This window comes from Eptatretus burgeri, chromosome 4 (assembly GCF_056783735.1).
Source record: "Eptatretus burgeri isolate ZD-2024b chromosome 4, Ebu_testis_v1, whole genome shotgun sequence".
NCBI classification, from domain to species: domain Eukaryota; kingdom Metazoa; phylum Chordata; class Myxini; order Myxiniformes; family Myxinidae; genus Eptatretus; species Eptatretus burgeri.
Window position 1 is genome coordinate 29697922 of NC_140964.1, and position 18701 is coordinate 29716622.

The 18701-nt window shown below is 41.4% G+C and overlaps 1 long non-coding RNA gene across 1 annotated transcript in view; it reads left to right on the plus strand.

Moving 5' to 3' along the window:
* Positions 1-2738: 2738 nt before the first annotated feature.
* The window catches only part of LOC147027717 (uncharacterized), a 49874-nt gene continuing 33911 nt past the window's right edge, over positions 2739-18701 (plus strand). The window contains exons 1-2 of the long non-coding RNA XR_015057224.1: positions 2739-2812; positions 17305-17399. This is a non-coding gene — a long non-coding RNA (uncharacterized LOC147027717). The remainder of the gene's footprint in view (positions 2813-17304; positions 17400-18701) is intronic.

Consider the following 18701-nt stretch of genomic DNA (forward strand, 5'->3'; position numbering starts at 1 on the left):
ACACCAGTATTTCTCCCCTCTACATCACCTCCCCCAAATCGTACTGGGTTGTGTTGGTCGGCGGACCATGCCAGGAATTGTGAGGCCGTTTATCCTCATCTGCTTGCTTTCTTTGTGGCTATCAAATCTTCTTCGGGTGTGTGTGTGTGTGTGTGTGTGTGTGTGTGTGTGTGTGTGTGTGTGTGTGTGTGTGTGTGTGTGTGTGTGTGTGTGTGTGTGTGTGTGATGGGCTCTGTCATAGCGTAAGTTAAGATTGTAGAAGTTCCACTGGGATAAGTCTGCTCTGTGTCTGCTTTTGTAAATTGATTGCTCTTTTTGTCGCACCCCACAAATTCCTTGTCCTCCCTGCTGTATATACCAATAAACCAAATTTACTGTGCCACATACCTTTCCTTGCTTGATTGTAAATAAATGCTTTGTGTAGAAATGTTCCCAGCTCATTTTCGTCTTTTCCTTCATTGGTCCAGCATGGTCCGTATCCTTGCTTAGCTGGGACGTTATCCCCCACCGATTTTCTAGCCGGTACATTCTCGGGCAGTTACGCTTAGTTGCATCTGATCCGATAAGGTGCTTCTGTTTGAACAAGGCGTACCGAGGGCATGTCCCCCGGTAATTAAATCATGTGACCATTAGATAAACGGTATTTATTAACTGGAGGACCCTAAGTAACGTGGTTGAATTAATGGCATTCACGGTCGATCAGCGACCCGCCACATCACAAAGTTATTCGTGTGCGACAGGCTGCGATTCCGGAGAGTCTGGTGGGAACCCAAGGTAGCTTCCCCCCTCCTGGTCTTCTCGCCCCTGACCCCCGGGTTCACAACAATTTCAAGGAAGGGATCTTTCATTTGATCTTAGAGTAGTTGATGCATGCAATAGTCTGCTTATGCCTGGTGTTGGCCAAATGGTTAGGGTGGTGGACCTGGGATCCTGTGATCCTGAGTTCAAATCCTCCTCGGCTGTTGAATTAATACCAGGTGGGGTTGACTCTGCCTGTCATCCTTCTGAGGTTGGTAAAATGAGTGCCAGCTTGCTGATATCCTCTGTTGGAATGGCGACATCTTCAATCTCATTCTTCCCTCCAAGTCTTCAAGACACCACAATCTTCAAGTTTACCACAATCTCAGATCATCCCCAGTCCTTTTCTACCCTTGTTAACCTTACCAAAATCACTCTTCTAACCCCACCCAAATCACTCCTCCCAAATTTCCAGCTTTATCTCCTTCGAGTTTCCTTCTGTAACCATTTTGTCCACCCCATGAATGCGTGTTTTGCATGCTGTTTTTGTCTGTTGCATCCTGATCCGTTCACTGTACCTGCTCTTCCATGAGCCTCGACTACTATGTAAACAAAGAAAAAGTGAATGTGCTGTCAGTGTTTGTTCCTTCTTCACCTGACAACCCTCTTCATCCCACTTGAAAAATACATTAAGTAAATAAATAGCCCTGGTGATATCTCTGTGTTCTCCTCACTGATGGATTGAAGAAACATTGTAGTGATAGGCTGAAAGTATGATGGAGCTCCTGCATCCAAGTTCCTTGTATATCCTTGTAATGAATGAGTCGTGTTGATACCAATGACAAACTAAACGCATATGTTGTCTTGCCATGCGATATACTTTCACCTTATCTGCACCTTCATTTAGACCCCTTGCAACCTGATGGATCTTTAACAACCCATGCGAGAGGTAAATTCAATACATTGAAATTTTTTCTGACATCAGTGACCTGCATTCCCATATCACACATTCACTTGAGCAGTGAATTCATATCATAATATGAAAAATTGATAGATTATGTGACCCCCACCCAACCTCCTCCTTGCTTGCTCCATCCGTTCTTCCCTTTGAGCTCTTCATTGTGACTTCATCCAAATCCCTTTGCTGTGTTTTTTTTCCTTGACTTCCTCTCTATCCTTCCTTCCCTTACCCATTTTCTTATCTTCCCTTCTTCCATTATTCCTCTGTTTGTGTCTCCTTCACTCAAAGCGCAACTGTTATCGTGGATTCATTTTGAGTTATAGGGTAAACTGGCTAACTGTGTCTGATTGTGTCTGTTTAAAGAAGCAGTTTTACAATGCACCATTGTGAGGCCCTCTGGGTTGTCTTCTCGAATATAGAATGCATTTGTTGGCTCAAATCATTGATGATGCTATCTGCTGCACTGCACACTAATATGCAGATTTTTAGAGCACCAGCGCCTTTGGCACTTTCATTCGGTTAACTTTCTCTTTCAGGCAATCCAATATTTACCGGTTTATCTCCCGCTTTCTCTGCATTGCCTTCCAGAGCTATTTCACCAGATTCCTACAATAGATAGTCGAATTTACCATGCTTGAGGGAACATCACACTCTTATTTCTTGCATTGCTATTCCTTTCTTCTTTTTTTTTATTTCTGTTGCTTTTTTAATATCATGCGAGCAGGTGATTACAGTGAAGTTCATTTCGTGCAAAGCTGACAAAGAAGCCTTCCAAAATGGGCTTATTCCCCTCAATTGTATTTATGGATGTTGTTTGTTTGTTTTTCTTTTTCACATTTTATTATGAACTCATTTTGCTTTTTGACACCACAGCATTTGTTTCTTTCTCATGTCTGTACTCATGGACATTTGGAACAAAATACAATTTGCAAAGAAAACCTTGAATCATGGCTGTATTCAAAAGGCTCTGTGCAATCTCACAAGACACAGCAGAATCTCATTCAGGTTCTCTTTCCTGCTTCATATTATGAAACCACAAGCAGGGGCTACCCAGCGCTGCCCGGTGCGAGTGGGGAGATACCTGGCGCTGCCCGGCTGGTTGAGCTTTTCCAGGTGAAGGTTTTGGGAGGTGTTGGACATTGAAAAGCTATGGGGTTATTGGCCTCATGGTGGTTACCTTTTGTCTGCGGGTCGGTGGCATCACTGCCTGACCCCACATCATAATATACACTTTATAGCGGCCTTTAGTGGCCTCCAAATAGGCCAATGCATGGTAGCCTAAATCCTTTCCCAGGATTTAAGCTACCACACCTCTAAGATTCAACCACGCAATATTTGGGGCCTCTAGGTGCTTTGGTTCTACTCCTTGTAGGAATCATGGTAAGTGAAGGGGAGTAGTTGTTGTGGCTGGTGTCATCCTGCTTTTAATAATGCTTTTGTGATTAAAATAATTTTGTATCTTTCAAGAATTCTTGCATGTATGATTAAAATATAAGATTCATCAATGTGGCAAACAATTTTCTCATCACCTCCGGGTTCCAGCCAATGTGCGAGTATTATTGTACGTACTCTTTTGTGGACTTCTGTTCCTGGTTCTTAATGTGTGGATGAATCCTATTTGGCTCTTTCAACGTTAATAGTTTCTTTTGAGCCCCTCTGTTGTAATTTCCGTTCTTTACATTGTTTGAACATTGTTGTGTTTACTGTCCTCAGTGCATATACAGTCATTGCTGTTTCGAACTTTCTCGAGTTTTCCCAGTTGGTCGTTGTCTTGATGATTTTCCATCCTTGTTTTCCAATTCTATCCTCCTCTATCACTCCAAATTACCATTAAAACAATGCAGACATCTGTTGTGTTAATTGTTGTACCTGACATTCCGTATTTCTTCCTTTATTTTGTTGTGTTCATCGTTTGTTTTTCACGTGGTTTTGACCGTTCCTCCCGATTTCGATCTCTGCAATCTGTTCATCTCCTTTTTAAACTTCTTTTTTTACTTTCCTTGACCCTGGTCCTTTATTTGTCCAGTATCTCCTTTATTCTTTGCATGCATCTCTGTGAGTGTGTGTTCTTTGTGCCATTCTATGAGTAAGAATGTTCTATCTTTCTCTTTACTCTTCAACTGTTTACTCATTCCCATTTCCTTTCCTGCTCCCTTCGTTCACTCCTAATCTCCAAACTCTCCGATTCTGTTTTTGTGCTTTTTCCCATTTTGTCTGTCCTTTTTTTGGCATTTTCAAAACTCAAATCTTGTGTATCATTGAAAAAAAAAATGGTGTTTCATTTTGATCATTTAATTGTCCACTTTTACATCGTGGCAGTGGTCTAGTGATCGTTTGCTGTAACTTGGACTGCAAAAGTGAGAACTTTATTGTTATAAATGTTTGCATCCAGCCGAAATCACTTGTATACCTGCTTCTCCCCTCTCTATTACCCGATCTCTTCAGTTCCACCCTAACTCCGCAGTTTCACTCCCGGTTCAGGGTTGCTCCACATGGCGACCGAATGTGAAACTTGTCCTTCCACCTCAATCAAAGCTAAGTTTTCTGAACCACATCCATCATGTTTTTCTGTGTTTTTGTTCCTGTGTTGCTGTTTGTGTTTTTGTCTAATTTTCTGTGTTTAATTGTTCCCCAGTGGGTTATATTGTCAAATTTGTTTTCCTGTAGCTCAGGCCTACTCCTCAGATAGCCCGGAGCAAATTATCTCAGCTTTGAAGTCGTTTCTCATTCCACATTTTTTCCCCCCAAAAGTTTTGTCCTTTCTGCCTCTTCAATATTATCCTATCTCCCCTCCTCGCTTCAAAAAACAACAAACAAGAACAACAAAAACGATTTTTCACTCCAAAACACGATCTCATTCTGCCTTCTATCAATACTTCCTGTACCTCATTTTTTTTTATCTCTCCCTTATCTCGATGTCTCCAAACTGAATCTTCATTGAAGGAAACATTTCTTCTTTTGTCCTTTAAAAGCTTTTAAATACATTTTTAAATGCTTTCCTTTCATTATTTCTTTGTCATGAGTATCCACGTGTCCTCCTCCTCCTCCTCCTTCTTCTTCTTCTTCTTCTTCTTCTTCTTCTTCTTCTTCTTCTTCTTCTTCTTCTTCTTCTTCTTCTTCTTCTTCTTCTTCTTCTTCTTCTTCTTCTTCTTCTTCTTCTTCTTCACAAGGCATATTTTGCAAATCTGTCCCTAACCTAAGTACTTTGTCCATTAATCCTACTCCCTTTCCTACAGCATCACCTTTCTCAGTACCTTCACCAACAAGTCTTTCTATCCATCCCATGATCTTTATCTCTGAATGTCAAATTTAGGAATCTTGAGAAGTCCAGTTTGCAAAGGTTGTCTGCTCAAAAAATCAAATCCCCTTCATCTTATATTATGGTGTCAAACCCCTCCATGCCAGTAATTTCTCCAACATATTCTACAAGCCCATGTCCTTCCAACTCATCCCTTCTATGTGTTCCCCTCTTCAGCATCCCTGCAATTCATGTTCCCACTTTCTGCATCACCCCTCACCCCACCCCCTCCAAGCTTCCCCATCAACCCCACCTCCTCATAGTTTCCCCCTCAACCCACCCGTCCCCTCACATCACCCCATCTCAACTTCCCCCTCTTCCAGTCTCCTCTCAACTTCCCCCTCTTCCCGTCTCCTCTCAACTTCCACCTCTTCTCGTCTCTTCTGAACTTCTCCCTCTTCCCGTCTCCCATCCAACTTCCCTCTCATCCCGCCCATTCTCAACATCCTGATCATCCAACCCATTCTAAGCTTGCCTCTCGTCCCATCTGCTCTGCTTCTCTCCCCATCCCACCCCTTCACAGCTTCCTCCTCGTCCCACCTTCTCCCCAATCCCACCCCCTTTCAGATCCCCCTTCATCCTGCCTCCCCCAATCTCCTCTGCTGTCTTGCACCTTCCCAGCCTCTTCCCCATCCCTCACCCTCACAGCCTCCCTCCCCATCCCACAGCCTCCCTTCACCTCCTCTGTCCCTCACTATGTGGACCTCAAACATCTGGAGCCTCCGCTCCAATTTGATAGATCTCTCAATCCAGGAATGTGCTGATAAACCAGACATCATCTGTTTAACAGAATCCTTCCTCGCAGACTCCTTAGTGTCTCTCCCCAGCTGTTGTCTCCTCCAATTTGATAAGTCTGAACCCCACCTTGGTGGTGGAGTTGCACTTTACCTCAATAACTCAATTTCTCACACTAACACCTCCCAACCCCCAGGAGTACCTTTGGCTGTGACTTCCCCTCTGCCCCCACCTCTTGTTTGTCTGTGTATTGTACTGCCTCCAAACAGCTTCTCATACATTTTTCTCTCATACAACATGGACCGACATTAAACCATTCACCCCGTCTCTGCAGTTTCACCCCATCTCTGCACTTTCATCCCATCTCCGCACTTTCACCCCGTCTCTGCAGTTTCACCCCATCACCGCACTTTCACCCCATCTCAGCACTTTCACCCCATCTCAACACTTTCACCACATCTCTGCACTTTCACCCCATCTCTGCACTTTCACCGCATCTCCGCACTTTCACCCCATCTCAGCACTTTCACCCCATCTCAACACTTTCACCCCATCTCTGCACTTTCACCCCAACTCCGCACTTTCACCCCATCTCTGCACTTTCACCTCATCTCCGCACTTTCACCCCAACTCTGCAGTTTCACCCCAACTCTGCACTTTCACCCAATCTCTGCAGTTTCACCCCATCTCCACACTTTCACCCCATCTCCGCACTTTCACCCCATTTCTGCACTTTCACCCCATCTCTGCACTTTCACCCCATCTCCGCACTTTCACCCCATCTCCGCACTTTCACCCCATCTCCGCACTTTCACCCCGTCTCTGCACTTTCACCCCATTTCTGCACTTTCACCTCATCTCCACACTTTCACCCCATCTCCGCACTTTCACCCCATCTCCGCAGTTTCACCCCAACTCCGCACTTTCACCCCATCTCCGCACTTTCACCCCATTTCCGCACTTTCACCCCATCTCCGCACCTTCGCCCCATCTCCGCACCTTCGCCCCATCTCCGCACCTTCGCCCCATCTCCGCACCTTCGCCCCATCTCCACACCTTCGCCCCATCTCCGCACCTTCGCCCCATCTCCGCACCTTCACCCCATCTCCGCACTTTCACCCCAACTCCGCACTTTCACCCGATCTCCGCACTTTCACCCCATCTCCGCACTTTCACCCCATCTCCGCACTTTCACCCCATCTCTGCACTTTCACCACATCTTCACACTTTCACCCCATCTCCGCACTTTCACCCCATCTCCGCAGTTCCACCCCTTCTCTGCGGTTTTCGCCCATCTCTACAGCTCTTCCCCAATTCTCTCAACAGCTTCCAAAATCTGGAAACAGCTGGTCAAGTCAATTTCTTGAAAACATTCCCCTTCTGTACTTCACTCCTAAAGGGGGGGAGTCATCTCCGAAACTGCTCAGCAAAAAGCTGAATATCTTAACACAATCTTTACTGTAAAGGACAAAGTCCACTATCCTTTTCTTCCCCTACCCACCATTGTCCTAAAAACAGAATGCCATCTACAGCATGTGGTCTACTCTGTGATCAAGGTTGAGAAGTTCCAGGACAATTTTGAAACCTCTTCAACTTGTTCTGAAGGCATTTAGACTGTGAGCTGTCAACTTTTTTTGTTCCCTTGTGTGCTACATCAGTGGACACCATAAAAACTTACAATTATACTGATAATATTATTCTTTACCAAAAATGTGATTTTTTTCCCCTTGGAGGAAATTACAATTTTGTGAGAATGTTGAGGAAATTTTCATCAATTTCGAAGAAAATGTAGTTTTTGACTGAGTGATAATCCTGTCCAATTAGAACCGTTCTGTCAATGGAGAACCTGTATCCTCCAAATGGTGCCCTCGTTGTATGGTCAACCACATTGACCAACGTACCAGATTCAGAAGACGATATTGGAAAGCCGTTCTAAAGTATTTGTGTTTTGCACTGCAATCCAGGAGCAAAAAGTGTCATTTCACCTTTTTCAGAACACAATTGGGCTCAGTTCCTTAAATTTACAGAATGGTGAAGGTCCCGAGAGGGAAACAGGTCAAAATAGCAAGATAATTTCTGGCCATAAGTTGCAGAGAGGTGCAGGTAGGCCACCCAGCAAAGCTAGATACCATCGATCATGCTCCGCTCACTTTTCACAACACCTTTTTGCCAATGGGAGCCATTCACAACAGTATTGGGAGTGTCGTTGTTTGACCTGGTGTGATAGTATTCGTGCTTTTTACGGAAAACGTAAAATGAAACCTAAAATTCCTCATGAAAAGTCCATGTTTCTGTGAAGCATTTCAGCAATTGGGTGGCACATATGAGGTTTCAGAAGCCACAATGGAAGTGCTGGAGTAGTAAGTATGCTTGAGATATACACAGCATGATTGTACAGAGGTAAAAGCCCAGATACAACATATTTATTTGGTACATAACTAACTCAGATTTAGCCAAGCAGGAGATTCTTCTTACAAATATATCCAGAGGGCAAATTATCACGGCTGCAATATACCAGCGAAGCCTTGAGCAGATGCCGTCACACCCATTCCCTGTAGGACATGGTTGGCAACTGTAAGATGAGCATCTGGCAATCAATTGGGCAGGCCTTCCAGCAGTTCCACAGTGTTTTGTAATGAGCAAATTGCTCTGGTAGAAGTAAATGCAGTTTATATCTACCAGAGCAATGTGCAAGTTACAAAACACTCTGTGGAGCTGCTGTAATGTTTGTAACTCGCATGTTGCACATGTTTTGTAACTCGAACATTGCTCTGGGAGATGTACACTGGTACTCAATTTGCTGACCTCGGAAAGATGACAGGCTGAGTCAACCACACCTTGTGTTAATTCAAGGGCCAACAGGGGAGCAAAACCAGTTGAAGAGGAATGTGTTGGAAAATTTGGTTGGGGAAACGAGGAATAGAGAGGGCCGAGAGCTGGTGGAGCTGATGTTGAGGAATAGGATGGCCATAGCTGGTTCATTCTATCAGAAGCAGGACAGTCACAAGATTACTTACTGGAGTGGACAGCATATAATAGTTGGATTTGTTTGTGGTGAAGAAGCAGCAGTTGTGGAGGATCTAATATTGTAAGGTGGTGGCAGGAGAGTTTGTCACTACCTTGCACAAGCCTGTGGTGTTTGTTGTATGCATGTCGAAAAATAGTGAGGTTAAGAGCAGGGGTTGGAAGATGATAAGGTTGGTGAAGTGCAGGGACAACGTCGCTGTCGAGGATGATGGCAAGGTATGAAGAACTTCGCGAAGAAGCCAAATATTTGGAGGAGCATTGCCGCAAGAAGCACAGAAACTTTTTTTTAGGGGAATTGCAGAGGTTTTGTGTGGAAAGACATCAGGAAAGGGTGCATTGCAGTCTCGGAATGGAAACCAGGTATGGTGGATGGAGGAAGCAATACAGGTAGTTGGTGTAAAGAAAGATGTTTGGAAGAGGTTAGAGAGGAACAAGGATAATGGGGAACAATCGGATGTGGGGTTGCTGTACCTGTATAGGCAAACTAAGAAATCAGTCAGGAGAGCGGTGTATCGGGTGAGGAATTGTATGGAAGCTGATGTGTACAAGTTGGAAGAGAATGGCAGAAAGAAGATGATATATATAAATTGGCTCATGACAGGGATGAAGATAGTCAGGACATGAAGGTGGTGGGAGGTGGGGGGTGGTTGAGGCTAGTGACAGAGAGGGGGGCAGTATTGAAGGTATGGGAAGCCTATTTCAACGAGCTGTTGAACCGGGGAGGAAGCAACAGCGAGCTGGTTCTTCCATGTTATGTAGAGGGGAAAGTGAAATTTGTTGTGATCAGGAGGTGCGGAGGAGGAGTTGTGGACAAGGAGGTGCGGACAGCATTAAAAAGCATGAAGAAGGGAAGAGCGCCAAGCATTGATGAGATGTGTACCGACATGCGAATTGCAGTGGGAGAAGTCGGAGTCAGTTGGACGAAGAGGCTGTTGAATGTATATATGAGAGGGTTCAATTCTGTAGGATTGGCAGCTAGGGCTAATTCTGCCAATACTGAAGAGCATGTTAATGATCCAGGGAAGTACCAGAGGCATTATGCTTCAAAGTCATGTCATGAAGGTACGGAAGAATAAGGAAGAGTGTGGAGATGGAGATCGGTGAAGAGCACCATTGGTTTAGAAAGGGTAAGGGATGTTTACTCTCAGACGGTTGGTGAAGAAGTGGTTGGAGGTGAATGGCATTGGGATTTGTGGACCCGAAGAAGGCCGATGATACTATCCAAAGAGAGATGGCGGTGGTGACACTGAGATGGATGGGAGTGCCAGAAGCACAAGTTAGGTTGATGGAAAGGATGTACAAGGGAACGAAGTGAATAGTTTTGGTTGGTCCTCGGATCTCAAAGGAGTTCAGTGTGAACACCTGTTTGAGGCAGCGAAGCTCTCTCAATCATGGTGATGTAGCTTGTAATCAGGAGGGTAAAAATGAAATGTATTCTGGGGAGGATGTTGTACGTGGACGATCTAGCTGCTGGGGTGGAGAGTAAGGGTACTGGGGGAGTGGAAGGAGCATTCTGGAAGCATGGACTGAAGATGAGTATTGAAAAGACTGAGGTGATATGGGTTGGACAGCCGAGAAAATAAATGAATATCAGGTTAGAGGGGAAGGACATCAGACAGGGAGATGGGTTTGAGTAGCTGGGGTAAACAGTGGCCCTGGATGCTAGGTCAGAGGCAGAGGTGTGGAAGACTGTACAGGTGGGTACGAAGGCATGGAGGGTTATAGTGGGAATGATGGCAGGCAGAAAATATCAAGGAAATTTAAAGGTAAAGTTCTGGTGCCTTGTGTAACGCTGGCCAACCTGTATGGTGTAGAGACAGTGGCATTGACAGAGAGGCAATAACAGAGGGGGCAGGTCTGTGAGAAGAACTGGCTCAGGAGGATTTCAGGAGTGAAGAGGGTGGATTTAAGGAGGATGGATGAACTGATGGAAGAGATTGGTAAAAAGCTGGTTGAAGTGGGTGGGTCATGTGGTGCAGATGGCAATAGAGAGAATGGCAAAGAAAGCGGATAGGTTGACGGAGCAAGGTAGGAGGAAAAGAGGTCAACCGTGGCAGAAATGAGAACATTGTGTGAGGAGGGATATCAATAAGGTGGGTGTTGGAGAGTGGAGAGTGTTGACTGAGGACAGAGGGAAGTGGAGGAGTATCATGGTCAAGGCAGAGCAGAAGCTTGGTACCATTCGGTCTCACCCCTTTTGAAGGAAAGAGAAGGAGAAGAAGAAGAAAGGAGAAGAAGAAGAAATTGTTCTCCAAGATGCATTCAGTTTACCCTGCTCTAAAGATCAATCACAACACTTGTTTAAGCCTCCCCTAATTTTAAAATTTACATTCATTTAAATCAAACTTGCATAAACAAATGACCAAGTCCAGATTAATTTGCAAAAAAAAAAAAAAAATTTTTTTTAGATCATTGCCAACTGAAGCTGAAAGATGAATGAAGGCTGACTCGTGCATTATTCATTCACCATTTGGATGATTTCAGCTGTGGTGTCCACTGTTCACACATCCAATATGACATACACCTGCCATGCAATGAAGTCTGACTACTGTGAATTCATCAGTTTTTTTTGGTTGCACTCTAGACTTGTGTGTAAAATCAGTCAGTTGTTTATGATGATAATTTGGAATAATGATGCTCACGATTGATTGAAATACCAGAATGAGTCCATAAAACAACAAATGTACACACTGTGCTGTGAGAGGTTGTCGTCAACAAGTCTGATCCTGACCAGATAGTCACTCGCACATTTTATTTGCTCCACTTATTTTGCGAAATGCATTCTTGTCAATTCTCTGCACATTAACCTGGTTATGATCTTTATAAATGCAGAATAAGGATTTTCATAATTGCAACCATGTATTGTGTACAGTATTGTACATGTTTGTTATTTATACTGTGAAATTATTTGAAACTACATGTAGGGGTTTGTTTATTAATCATCTTTAACTTCATTACATTTCAATGGGTTGTTACGTGTATATAGACTTTTGTAATCTCCTACTTTTATTCTCTTGAATCTGTGTTTTTCATTGTTAAACTGAGCAGCAACTTCAGAGGCATGCCTCACCTGAAAACAAAGAAATGTCATGAAATAACCTTTTAATAATGCATTTTTTAAAATATCATAAGCATACATAAATGCATAGCATGGCAGTGTTCATATGAAAAGGAAATATAACATAAAGGAGAAAATAATATTGTTGAAATAGTGTCATTGTGAGAAACTTTGTTTATAAATGTGTCAACACAAAAAGAAAAGTGTGGAGGAAAAAAAAGGTACATACTGTAAGACCCCAGGTTATGTCGGGGATTCATTCCTGAAAAGTGCGACGAATATCGAAATGACGGAAATCAAAGCTATTTTTCTCATAATTAATTTAATATGGGGTGGGAGGAATGCATTCCTCACATCAGCATTTCGCATTTTATATTTTGCTTTTACCTTCGATGTTGCCCTTTTTGATTAATGACAGTTATATTAAAGTGCAAATATGTATAAATATATATAAAAAAACAATTACCAGGCATATTTAAATAAAAATAAACTTCTGGAAGTGGTTGCAGGTGGTGGGACATCTTCTTATTCCTTCTTCCTCCATAAATGGGGGGATATTTTTCGATCAGCGGTAAACTTAATAACCCTGCAATCCATTAATACCAGAATCCATTCGATGAATAACATCTAATTTCACTTCTGAGGTAACACTTTCACAATGCCTCTTAGCCAATCTACATTACCGTACATTTATTTTTGTGCCAAACAAAGTAAATTAGTTCTTTTGGCGATTTTATGTTCTCCCGATTTGGTAATTTTGTGATGTATTCTCGCACTTTCATCAGTCTTATAAGTTCTGAAAATGCTCGAGAATAAAAGGTATGGCTTTTAAAATGACATAACTGCAAGTTCAGACGAATATTGAGAAGTGGAATGAATATAAAAAGGGTGACATAAACCAAAGTAATATTGCAAGATATATATATATATATATATATATATATATATATATATATATATATATATATATATATATATATATATATATATATATATATATATATATATATATATGAAGAATATTGTATGAAACTTATTTTGAAAGTTGGGGAGGTTGTTTAACATATATAACGAAAGAATTACAAAATTAATTTTGGCATGAATAATATTGTCTATTAAATTTGATTTTTGACAAATGCTTAAAATAAGGTACTGTATTGATAACCTTCAAGTATCATCCAAATCATTTCGTAATGGAAACTCAGGATTCTTTTATATATTAGTTAAATAAAAACCCATGCAAAAAACATGGCAATATAAATATCTATATTTACTATAGGCAGGCAACAATCAATTGTCAACAAAGTGATCAAAAGTGCGATCCTGTGTGTGCAAATCTTGCATCAAACAAAAATAGTTCACAAAATGCACACATTTAATTAAACGGCATTCTGGGATCATTCAATGAAGCTACAATTAATATTACAATTACATTTTATGCTAGTATGTGTATTGGGAGTGAGTTGGTTCAAGCTTGATTGAAATTGCGGTAAAATTAATTGGAGTGAAGTGGTTTGTGAGCAATTTTTAATCACTTTTTACACTGTAGTAAGCCAATTTGCCCCCTGTTATTTCTCCTCAAAACAAGACTTACCCACAACTCTGAGATGTAATTACCCCCCAAGAGTGCAGATTTTTTCCAGGGGGAAGGAACATTGACTACAATTGTAAGTGCATCCCAATGATCATTATCAGAGAGATTTATTGTGTACCAGGAGGCAGAGCACAATAATCACTTTCTGGAGTGATTTTACTACTTCGTCCCTTTGTCTAATTGTAACTTCATCATTCACAATTGTGCTTCTGCCCTATCCTTTCTTTTTTCCTTACTCTTATCCAGGTCTTCAGGAGATGATCTCCTGTCATCATCTTGGAAAGTTGCAAACATCACTCTGAGTTACAAAAGGGATTCCACATCTGATCCATTCAATTACAGACCAGTCAGCCTTTTTCCCCATCACAAGCAAGTTATAGAATCTATCATTGCTGCAGACCACAAGCATTATCTAATCTCTCACTCTCTAATTACTGCTCATCAGTTCTGCTTCTGGTCTACTGTACAGTGCCTTTCGAAAGTATTCACACCCCTTGACTTTTTCACATTTTGTCGTGTAACAGCCTGAATTTAAAATGGATTAAATGGAAAAAATTGTCGCTGATCTACACAAAATAACCCATAATGACAAAGTGAAAACATGTTTTTAGAATCATTTACAAATTAATTAAAAATTAAATACAGAAATATCTAATTTACATAAATATTCAGCCCCCTGAGTAAATACTTTGTTGAAGTGCCTTTGGCAGTGAATACAGCTTCGAGTCTTCTTGGGTATGTCTGTATCAGCTTTGCACATCTAGATTTGTGGATTTTCTCCCAATCTTCTTTGAAGATTTGCTCAAGCTTTGTCAAGTCGGATGGGGAGCGTCAGTGAACAGCAATCTTCAATTCTTTCCACAGATTCTCAATGGGATTCAAGTCTGGGCTTTGGCTGGGCTACTCAAGGACTTTCATGTACTTGTTCTGAATCTTCACCACAGTCTAAGGTCTTTTGCGCTCTGAATCTGAAACAGGTTCTCCTCAAGGATTTGCCTGTATTTGGCTCCATTAATTGATCCCTCTATCTTCACAAGTCTCCCAGTCCCTGCTGCTGAAAAGCATCTCTATAGTATGATGCTGCCACCACCATGCTTCACAGTAGGGATGATGTTAGATGGGTAGAGAGCTGCGTTCAGTTTCTGCCGGATGTAGCGCTTTGTATTCAAGTCAGAGTCCAATTACCATCTCATCAGACCACAGAATCTTTTTCCTCATGTTCTTAGTCTTTCACATGCCTTTTTGCAAACTTAAGGCATGCTGTCATGTGCCTTTTTCTCAGGAGTGGCTTCCCTTTAGCCATTCTCCCATAAAGCCGAGATTTGTGAAGTGCTGCAGAGACTGTTGTCCTTCCTGCAGGTTTTTCCATTTCAACCAAGGAATTCTGTATTTCTGTTAGATTGATCATTTGGTTCCTGGTCATCTCCCTAACAAGCAAGGTCTTTTTCTTCCTGGTTACTCAGGTTGGTTGGACAGCCAGCTCTTGGAAGAGTTTGGGTAGTTCCACATTCTTTCATTCCTTAATGATGGAGCTGACTGTGCTCTTGGGAACTTTCAACACTCTCGAACTGTTTTATACCCTTCGACAAATCTATGCCTCCTCACAATTCTATCTCAGAGTTCTACAGACAGTTATCCTGGACTTCATGGTGGAGTTTCTGCTCTAATATGCACTGTCACCTATGGGAGCTTGTATAAAAAGGTGTGTTTCTTTCTAAATCATGTCCATTCAATTGAATTGGCTACAGGTAGACTCCAATCGAGTTGGCGAGACATCTCAAGGATGATCAAAGGAAATTGGATGCACCTGAGATCAATTTGGTGTGTCATAGCAAAGGGGTTGAATACTTATGACTCAAGTCATTTCAGCTCTTCATTTTTAATTAATTTGTAAACATTTCTAAAAACAAAATTCCACTTTGACATTATGTGGATTTTGTGTGGATTGGTGTCAAAAATCTTAATTTAATCAATTTTAAACTCAGGCTATGACGCAACAAAATGTTAAAAAGTCAAGGGGTCTGAATACTTTCTGAAAGCAATGTATTTAAATGATCTCTCTGCTTCTCTTGATAATCCTCTGGAATTTTGTTGATGACTGCACCCAGTGCAGATCAGTATATCACATTTTGAGAGGCAGGATCATGCTGAAGCTTCCATTTCAACAGATCGAGAAAAAAATGTTTTTGATCAGCCACCTGAAAGGTGTCTTTCAATGTAGAAAAACCGTATGCTCTAATTCTCACACTCTGCAAAGATTTGCTTTTGAACCCCCTGGTGTACTTCATTGGACACCCCTTGAAATAGATGTACTGCCTGTAGCTCCTAACCCCCACAATCCGTCACAACCTGGGTTGGGAAGACCAAATCACCAAACGATAGCCTCTAAATTGGCTGATGCCTTGGTTTTCTCCACTGTGCCAAGTCCATTCTGTGCTTCTCAGAGCTTTTTCCAGTATAAAAGGACCATCCAAATATCATGGAATCTTGGTCACACTCTGTACTTGTGCAGTTGCTCCCCATCAAATAACTGATCGATTTGCTTATCGATTTTGTTATCCTCTATATGAATGACTTTTCACTCTATATTATCCATCTCTTCTGATTTTTAAAACAGAATTATTTTTCTGCATTAAAAAAAATAAATCCTGACAGCACTCTCATCTAAACCCCTGGCTCATGACATAAAGAACCGAGGTTCAAATCCCATATACCTTATGTGTTTGTTCATCGTCTTGAATGCCCTTTTAATCCCTCTTCATGTACATTTGTGTCTACTAATGTCTTTGTCCTCCATGTGACTTGTGTCCAAGCTCTACCTTTCTCTACATTTGATCAATGTAAATAAAATATATAAATCCAAGCAAAAATATATACCTTGCAAGGAGATGGTTGTAAAGATTACAATGAAAGACAATATTCTAAAAGATATTCTCACTATTATTCTTGAAGTTTTTTTTGAGTGTGTCCTTCCCACGACCAAGAAGTACAACGCGCCACCTCATTGTACCGTGACCACAAGTTTTACCAATTGAACTGATGACATGTCATATTGACAGCAAACCAGGTGTCAACCTAAATTTAGAACTTTGTAGAACATTGTCATAATGCACAGAATCTTGCAACACTTAACATTACAAACAGTCTGGTTCTCTGCAAAACAGAAAGCAGAGGAAATGGCCAATCTTAATAACACTAAAAATAAATTGTTAAAGTTTTGATATATTATTTTTAGTCTTAGCTTGATTTCTACTGTGAGAATAATTTGATGAGAGCGAAGAGAGACAGCAGGAATGAAGTCATTGTGAGAAGATGGGGGGTTGCATATGGTCTGTTACAATAGGATTGTGACACGATGTGATAACTCCCTGCTAATTACAGCAGGGAGGTTTTAGTTGAGAGTTTTAATAAAAGTTGACATGAAATTGTCAACCTGGATTAAAGGAATAAAGGGTTTCTGTCTTTGCAGCATGATGCATATTAAGCTTATTCCTGTTTCCAGTTGGTTGAATAGCTTTTTTCATATCCTTAAGGACATGTCTGTGCAACCTTAGACCACAATGTTTTGTAAAGAAAGTTGAAAGAGTTGAGCTTTTTCAAATGCGTAGGAATACCAGACTTTGTCATGGTTAGTTTGAGTCTAGAATGTCTACTTTGGCAGACAGTTTGAACGATTGTTATTTTTTTTAATCAACTGGAAGACGACATTGGTATGATATCTGCTGTGGGAAGAAATGTAAAGCTGACATTTCGGGAGTTAACCCTTCTTCAATGGAGTGAGAGTAATGCCCAAAAGTTCACCTCTACTTTGCTTCCTACAGTGGTTAGCATACCTTTATCAACTTCTGGTTAATAAAACCTGGATTTTAATTTTGTTTTTGCTTTTGTGGCAGTATTGGTGAACATGAAATGATAAACAATAAAAGCAAATAGAAGAATTGAAGAGCAATTCAAACATGAAGGAAATGGCAAGAGACACAACAAAAATGTGAGTAAACTTTGTCATTTTCCTTAATGCTCCAATAAATGTATCTTCCAATACATTTGGCTTGATGTCATTTTGCAGACAAACGAGGATACATGCTTATGGTAAGTGCCTTTGCGTAATTTGCTTGGCAATATGTTCAAAATATAGTTGTTCAGCAAACAGTGCTGGAAGAGGCCAGAAAACAACACCTTTTGACAAATTACACATCAACTCGAAACACAAACTACACTGCCATGGTTGTACCGCTCAGATACAGTTAGAACAAAAGCTAAAAGGAGACAAAAAGGATGCTCGAAAAAAAAGCCAGAGGGAAGACTGAGGCAAGATAAGAGGGTTGGTAAAATAACACGAATAATTCAATTCGCAAAAACCAAGGATTTCACTGCGCTGTTTGCTCTGATTGGCAGCTCACGAAATATATTTTTTTTTACAGGTTGCCATCTTTCTGATACAATTGATCATTTGAGAGGAGGCCTACATGAAATGGAAAAAATCAATTTGGCTATCCTTCTGTGTCTATTCAGAACGGCTCATAAACACTTTTATGTATATCTCTATCTTTTTGCTCCATCTGTTTATATAATATGTAAGAGGATGGGGTCGGGGGTATATTTTCCAAATAAAAATTGGGAGGTAAGGGAAAGGGGTACTCTTTCGGGTGGCAGCCTCTGAACAGGTCTCAACCACATGTGATGGCCACCACCACTGTCTAAAATCCAAAGATGGCCTCACTCAAACTTTTCCTCATCGGCCTCATCGAGTGGTCGCCGTAGGCTTGTGAACTGGTGCGGCTATATCCACACCTTTAGCAAATAAAGTGGCAATAGTTTAACTCTCCAGAGAGTCCAAATAAACCAGAATGTTCGTGCAACAAAATGGCGGCAACACGAGGCAAGCCGTTTCTTGAGAAATAAATATTTAGATAATTCACACAAGGACAGGACAACAAACCAGAATAATTAACATAAAATCTCAACAAATTGCTATTGCCCCCTGATTGCCAAACACACTCAATCACTCAAATAACCAGCTAGTAGTAAAGGATATGGCATGATTAGCTGGGAGGTGAGACAAAACTTTTGCAAACAAAAGTCGCTAGTGGTAGAGGATTCATCGGCTGGTAGGGATGGTAGTTGGAGAACACATGGCTGGCAGGATAAAACTGCAATGTAGCTGACATAAGTCCATGGGCCAGAAGAGATGTCGGTACCACCTCGGAGGGCAAAACTGAAATGGTGCAAATTATTTGTACCACCCACAGAAGTAATAAAATATGTGAAAACCTTTTCAAATGTGTAGCTT